The following is an 8,489-nucleotide window of genomic DNA, read 5'->3' as shown; positions in this document are numbered from 1 at the left end:
GGGGCTTGCACTACGAGTGGGAATTGAGAACAAAGCAACCAACATCAAAGACCCCACAGAGCATGCCTACATCCTTGGAGGGCCCCTAAGCTTTGCAACCTAAAATTGCCTTTTCCATATTTGAAAGCAACTGACACCTATGCAATTGTTTTTTGCATTGAGCAACTTTGTGATTGGTGCAAAGATTTTTTAGAGCATTACAATGTGCCATGCCAAAAGCAAAAGCAACTTGAATGTGGCATGATTGTTAGTATAATGCGTAAAAACTACTCACAACAGCCACCAAGGCAGAGAAAGACATTGCAAAATATGAGTGAGCATTTGGATATGTTATAGCGCAACTCGGAGGTGTGTTTGCATCCGCTTAGTGAGATGATGCTTAGATTTTAGTTTACTTTTGTCACTTTTGTAGACAGCGGTCTTTTTTGGATTAACTGACAAATGTAAATGGAGTCTTTTGTATAGTCAAGGACCATTGCATTAAATTGTATCTTTTTATAATGATGGAGCCATGGTGCCTTTGCGATTAATACACAATGTGGAGTGTTGTGATATTTTTTGTTGAATTCTAGAAACTGTATTCAAAAGTAAAGTCTTTTTATAATGATGGAGTCATGGTGCCTCCATGATTAATACACAATGTGGAGTGTTGTGATATTTTATTTTGAATTCTAGAAATTGTATTATAAAGTAAAGTCTTTTTATAATAATGGAGTCATGGTGAAAAGCGATTAATACAGATTGTGGTGTGCTGTGACATTTTTTGTTGAATTCTAGACATCGTATTCGCACGTACTAAGTCTCCTTATAATGATGGAGTCATGGTGCAAAGTGATTAATAGAGAATGTGGTGTGTTGTGACAAATGCCCTTTTAGAATTTTGGACATCGTATTCACAAGTAAATTATTTTTATTGAATTCTAGACAAAACGTGGTGCCTTGTTATAATTTTTGTTGAATTCTAGACAAAATATTTGCAAGTAAAGTCTTTTTGTAATGATGGACTCATGGTGCAAAGTGATCAATATAGAATGTGGTGGGTTATGATAACTTAATTCAATTTTTACCACTGGATTTTCAATTGTATCTATGATGCAAACTTAAGTTTTGTCACACATTGAAAACAATGTAAATGTGTTTTTGCCAAGTATGGATGAGCATGAGAAATCCAAAAAAGCATGCGACCGTTTACGTGAACTTGTAGATGAAACTGGCCCAAATGACCAATCGAGAGCTTGCCGTAAGGACCAGTGAGTGGGCACCGGCAAATGGAAAGCAATGAAAAGACATCAACAAAGATGCCACCACATAGATGGTCAAGGAAACATGCTCGACTGTGTCTGAATTCTCCATCCACAAGGGAATATTGAAGCTCGACAAGTGTGTTGTGCCAGAAATTTGCATACATGCCAAGGCCATATACCTTGCATGCACGGGGAGTACTCTAAACCACACAAAGTGTCCCTTGTGGTTTGCAAAGATGCTATATGTCCATTATGATCAAAATGAGCTAGTGGACATCAACATCAAAGCCCCCAATAAGATCATAGTGGATATTTGAACTGAGACGATCATAAAATCACGAGAGGCTCAGCTAAGATATGCATTGGCTGGAGCTACTATGCAAACACATGACGATGTGGAGGAATTGCAAACACAAATTTCTACTTCCACACAAACGACAGGGGAACGATACTTAAGGAAAACCAAGAGTTATAGAGAGATATCAAGCACCTCCATAAAATGGAGGAACAGATTCAACAACAAACGATCATGACTATGATCAAGCACCCTAACACATTGCAGCCACCTCCAACATACACGGAGGATGCAGTGGGCCCTTGCTCTATTTGTAGACACTTTTTCCACATTTGGAGTGGACATTACAGAATAGCTTGTGGAGCCACATGTATTATTTGCAATGTCTCATGTAAAACATGGTAAATAAAAAAGAGTGTCACATTTTCAAGGCTCCGATTGACAATCTTATGTATTCCATGTTGAAAATGGAGAAAGACTATCAATGCTATTGGCAGAAACTACAAGGGAGAGAGACTCTATTTTGGATAATTTGAATTTATCTTTGTAAACATCTTAACCTAGAGTGGACTGCAGTGAATCTTTGATCATTGTATATGTCTCCCTTGCAAAAGCCTTGTAAAACTTGATGTGACTTTTTGAATGTTGGTAAATTGATCTATGAAGGTTTTGATAGTCTTCCTTGGTGTATAAATTAATGTTATAAATGCAAAGTGTATAAAGTCTCCCATTGAAATTGTAAACAAAATTCGTGATGCTTTTTAAATTCATAAATGACAATACTTAGGCTATCGTGTTGGATGATAACAAAATAAAAATTGTGGTATTTCGCTTGGCCCACGGGACACAAGTCACAATAAAAGTGTCTACATGACTTGTAATTGTTCTACAACTCAATGTAGTGCTAACCTACAATGCTATCTATGTTTACATCATTGCTCCGTAATACCCTTCTTTGTCAACAAGGAGTAAAATCATCCACCTCAAGGTTCGCATTCAATTCAAGCAAAGTGCATCCACCAAGCTCATACAATTCAAGTTCTTTGATTGTCACCTCTTCCCCTTGCTCTTGGTCATCTTCATTTGTATCCACCATCCACCATGGTCTATCTTCTTCATACCTTTCTAATTGAATATTGCTAAGAAGACTGTGATTGCAATACAGGTAAACCAATTTCTTGGCTCGATCATTGAGAAGCCGATTATGAATAGTCGAGTGTACATAGTTGTACATACTCTAGCTTCTCTCAAAACTTGAATTAGCATCACATTGTGCAAGAACCCTAACAACCAATCAATGTAATGTAGGCACCAAAGCACCATTCATGAGACACCATCTCCATGATGGTTGTTCCGATGCAAGGTTTTACTCACTCCAAACTGAAAACGCCATCCTTTAACATGTACTCTCTTAGGTCGGTCACTGCTTGGGCTTGCTCATCTGGATTGCTGTAGAAATTACTAACCACACCATAGAAGTCTTCAATCACCTCCTCATCTAATTCATCACAATACATGTTCCGATGCAATGTTTTGCACAAACTCCAAACTGAAAACACCATCCTTTAACGTGTACTTTGTTAGGTCGGTCACTGCTTGGGCTTGATCATCCGAATTGCTGTAGAGATTACTAACCACATCATAGAAGGCTTCAATCATCTCCTCATCTAATTCATCACAATCCATGTTCCAGTACTATGGATACAAAAAAAAGAAACACTATGTAGTGGGCTATGCGCACTGACCCATCAAGCATGTACATACTTATTTAAGATATCTCTCTTATCCTTATTACAAGGTTCTCTCCAAGTGATCAAACAATTTGCAGGCTTTGAAGTAGAGTTCAGACCAGCCCATGTATACCTTCCCTATATTGGGTAACTTAAGATCAAACTAATGCAAAGATAACATTACAGGTCTCATCACCAAGTATGTGTCCCCAACATCAGACCAAAAGTGTCTAGATCATCAATAAGCACTTTCATGGATCGCACCTTTGTTTTCACTTGTTATGGTTGCTCTGCTTTCCACTCATACAAGACAGCACAAAAAAATATCTCCAAAAAAGCATTTATATTTTGCAAAAGACTTTCTACAATGTAGAAGCTAGTGCAAAATCTTGTTTCACATGGAAGCTTCAATATTTTGGACATACGTTGTCGATACATGTCCAACATACATTGTCTCTTCAAAATAAAATTCACCACCTTCCTTGCTTTATCTATAATGTTTTTGAACCAATCAGATTCGTCTTTCTTATACCAATCCTACAACACAAGATTCAAGCTATGTGCATTGCAACCAAATGTGTACAAGCTAGGAAAGCGCTCCTCCAAGAGACGACCAGCTGCTCTACAATTTTTGGCATTGTTCATGATCACTTGTACTACATTTTGACACCAACTTGATGAATTGTTTCTGTGATTATATCGGCTATATAGCTCCTTGACTTTATCTCAGCCAAGCTATCAACCAATTTAATAAAGCACTCCCCTCAAGGACTGAATATCATCACATTAATTAGTAGCCTACATTGGACATTTGACCATCCATCATTGACTATAGTGCATCCTGTTTGATCAATTGATTTCAAGTATCAACTTATTTTTGGGTGTCTACAAAGCATTTTTCAAGAATGTTGTGTGCATCTGATGATATGATGGAGGGGAAAAACCATCACCATACTCAGTAATCTTCTTCCGTGCATTCTTTCATGTCACCATCAACATAGACCGCATGTAAAATAGATAGCTTGTGCAAGAGCAGATTGTGCCTCTTCAAGAGAAGTCGATCAAAAGCTTTGCTTTGGATTTACTTGCCTCATTCTATGTATTTCAAAATGGTACTCAACGATCCATCTTTAGTGCTAGCTATGTGTGTGTGTGTGTGTGTGTGTGTGTGTGTGTGTGTGTGTGTGTGTGTGTGTTTTGGCCGCCATGGAGGTTGCATCACTATTTTTTCCGCCTTGTGTTGAGGTGAAACTGCCTTGGTGCTCACAAGAATGATAGTTTGGAGTCAGTATTCTAGGTTTCCTTGCATTGGATAAACCTCCTAGCAACTCTCTCAAGCCTTTTGTAGCACTCTCATGACCTGCACCATTACATCTACCTCCATTTGACCTATTAGTTGTTCCATTCCCTGATCCAAGGAAGTGTTCCCTAATACAAGGTACACCTCTTGAATTTTCTTTGTCACATAATTTGCAGCGCCAATCTATAAATGATCTTATGTTCTCAACAAATTGCCACTCAAGCCCTGGCACCTTACCACCAATGGCTTTGTGATTCCCTTTATTGCAAGCTCCATTGTTTGATACTTCCCCACCACCTGATGGGAAACTAGAAGTAGTTGCATTGATGTTTTGAGAGCAAGCATTGGCATCCATGATAAGTTCACAATCCACCTATACATTCATACAATCTTTAAAATATTAGGTTTTTGAAAAATTGTATTTAATTGAACAATATTATAATAAAGTACAATAATATACATATATAAAAAAGGAAAGAAGTGAAAAATCCATTTCAACAATAGAAATGGGTAGACAAGTACTTCAATGTAGTGATCAGGATCACTCCATTACAACCATAGAAATGAGCCCCATGCACTTGCACCATCTAACCCTTTACAAGGATGCTCCCTACCCAAGCCTACTTCTAGGCGGAAAGACACCCAAGGGAGGTAACTAAATCTAACAGACAAGTATGTTGGTGTAGTGATAAGGAGAACTCCATTACAGCTATAGAAATGAGCTCTAGGCACTAGCATCACCTAAACCCTTCACAAGGATGCTCCCTATCCAAACTTGTTTCTAGGCTACAAGCAGGATTGACAGCGGACCAATAGCAACTGAAGGGAAAGGAGAAAGTCTAAGAAGAAGAGGTGCCCAACACATTGCCAAAGAAAACTAGGACACTAGAATTCTTACAATTAAAACAGGATGTAGACCCAACAACAGTGGCCCCAAAATCCTCAATAATTGAGCTTGAGGTCAAGCAAGGACTCATAGATAACTTCATTTCCGAGGCTAAAAAAGCTCTTAAAGCCAATATAGAGCCAGAAACACACGATATATGGAAAGAGGCCATGGTGTGGGAGAAACAAATTCTCCACTCCACCAATGTAGCCCATCTCACTTCCAAGAAAATCATAAAAACATGGCACCAATAGTCTCTCCCTTTCCCACTTATCAAGTATAAAATTCTCAAAGTAAAGGAGAGACTTGTCAAAGAACAAGTTGTGGATAGTACCGATCCACACCTAGCTTGGTGGATGTAGTGGCTCAAAAGACATCCAAGGTATCCAATCCTCTACACTCAGGCACCACCTAAAATAATAAAGGATCCTACCTTTTACCTAGTGTCAAGAGTGTAGATTTGGGGCAGCCACCAATTACTCTTAAAGAGACATCTGACATGGATGAACTACCCATGGCTTAGTCCTCCCAAAGATAGATCTATAGAGGATTATACAGTCCAAACACTCTTTGAAGAAATTGAGATCTTCAAACCCTTCACCAAGCAAAGTAGATTAGCATGCCATGGATGGCTTTTCTTGCAGGCAATCAAGGGCTCTGTAATGATCTATCCAATCAGACACCAGATGAAGTACTCTATGGCTTCTGTGCTAGAGTAATGTTCTTACCCTCTTGCTACATGTAGACATTTGAGGAGGCATTCTAAATAGGGTTCTTCACTTTCAGATCCAAGATCTTTGGGCGTGTGGTGGAAAATCTTTGAGCCAGGTTTGTGGACTACAAGGCAATGGAGATTAATACTCCAATTTATTTGTAGTTCTTGGCCAAAGCAGACACTAAGAAACTATGGATAAAGTATTATGATGCTCTCAAAGCCCTTAAGAAGTAGAAACAAGCCTGCAAGTTGGAACACTATCCAATTTCCTGAGGTTGTTTTGAGAACCACCCAGCCTAGAAGGGAGGGAAATGTTAGCACTTTGAGGGTCATGCCACGGACCGCCCACTACACCATCTTCAAATGAATGCACCACAATTCCCGACATCCATTCCACTTGAGATCAACACCAAGACACGTTTTCTCCTGCTCTTCGATGCAAACTCAAGGGGGTCATACCATTCACTTTTTCTTATATGGAACTCTTAACCCCAAAATATCATTCCTTATCAATTCAATTGTCCATTCAAAGCCACCCGACTAAATTTGAATACACCCTTCCAGAGTCAACTGTTGGGAGTTCTCTAATTCGCCCTTGGTTCAAGGTCACTTATGATTTTTTCCCAATTATGCTCGAGCACAGTCGTCACGTGCATTTCCATGTTAGTACTACGATACTATAAAACAGTATTCCAATCATATCAAACCAAGAATACATTTCAAGCATTTGAAAGCAGAATGTAAAATATTGCATATCCTTACGAATGTACATTTATCAAGTCGTTCCCATATTTTTTTTAAAAAGAATATTTTACTTCCTTTTGTCTTTAGTATTATTAAAAGTTATCTAGTTATCTTTCAAGAAATCACATATACTTCTCCAAGAATATCCCTATCGTTGTCCAAAGACTTGGGTATCCTATCTCCATGCCATGTGTGAAAACGGCCTCTTTACACAATTTCAGTTCTTATTTTTCTTTATCTTGTTTAGGAAGGCTTATAAAATTAATAAACCTTAAGTTCCTTTTTTATAAATATCCCGAGAAGCAGAGCAAAGGTCTGACTGATCAGGACAATTGCGGGATATCCCATTTAGGTTCCTAGACTTCTCAAGATTCCTTTTTACCAAACAATTAGAAGAGTTAACTAATTAAATCACATCCTCCTCCTTTATTCGATCACTTCTTGGATCCATTTTCCTTCCTCCTTTTTCCATCAGTAGTAGGCCTACCCAGACTAGGCCGATTTCCAAACACATCCACAGGTCCTCCCACCCGCCGGCTAAGGCTCACTTCCATCCAATCCCAATCTTAGGGAATTGAATGAACATGAGCTCAAAATATAGACCTATGATTATCAGTCCTAGTATGAAACGAATATCCTTGACTACATCCCACAGCTAAACACCTGCGTCGACATTAATCCAAATATTTAAGACAAAATTTATACTTAACACTAGGTTGGTAACCTAACAGGACATAAAAGTGTCCTTTCAGGGTTTTGAAAGAAACCTCCAAAACCATAGTAGATCCACTCATTTTGTAAAATCCGTTCATGAGGTTATAGTTCAAGGCCTACTACACATGGAAAAAATAATAAACTTGTAAAATTTCTCATCTTTTGGTCACACCAAGCCTCCAAAGTTGATGGACCAGTACATTTTCATCAAAACAGTCATTTCTTACGTTTTGTTGCATAAAAATAAGATTAGGGATTTTTGTAGGATTTGAGATAAATTCCCTAGTTAACTTCAATGGGTTGGTGATCAGAACATATGATTGCTTCTCACTCACTATTTTTTGTTTTGCCAAAATAAATAGGTACAAAAAAGTTGAATTTTTACCATTCTGCAAACCTATCATCAAAGTTTCTATAGCCACGCTCAATACAAATAATATATGCATGTTTTCTTAGCTCCCTATTGTCCTTTAGGTTCATAAGGAGCCATGGAGCATGTCAAAAGAATAATACATCTCTTACCAAGGGGAATCTTGGGGACAAAGATGAAGTGCTAAATATAGCAAACATGAAAAAACTGGGTTCAACATTATGAGTTGTAGAATCCCATAGAAATTATTCAATATCTAGCCAAATTTGATCCTTATGACTAGATATGGTTACTACCTACAAAATGCATGTAGTTGTCACAAGAAACTAACAATATTGAAAAAGCTATACTTGATATACTAGAATGTTTCGTTTTCTTCTATAATTGAAAAAATCAACCATCGTTGTCTACTATGCAAAATAGGGTATTAGGTACCCCAAAACTCAAGGAATATTAGCTTTATGTAACAATATGCGACATAGAAAATCAAA

The sequence above is a fragment of the Adiantum capillus-veneris genome, chromosome 9 (genome assembly GCF_014529385.1).
Source record: "Adiantum capillus-veneris isolate H3 chromosome 9, ASM1452938v2, whole genome shotgun sequence".
Lineage (NCBI taxonomy): Eukaryota > Viridiplantae > Streptophyta > Polypodiopsida > Polypodiales > Pteridaceae > Adiantum > Adiantum capillus-veneris.
The sequence above is the reverse complement of the archived record's forward strand: the minus strand, read 5'-3'. Positions refer to the sequence as shown.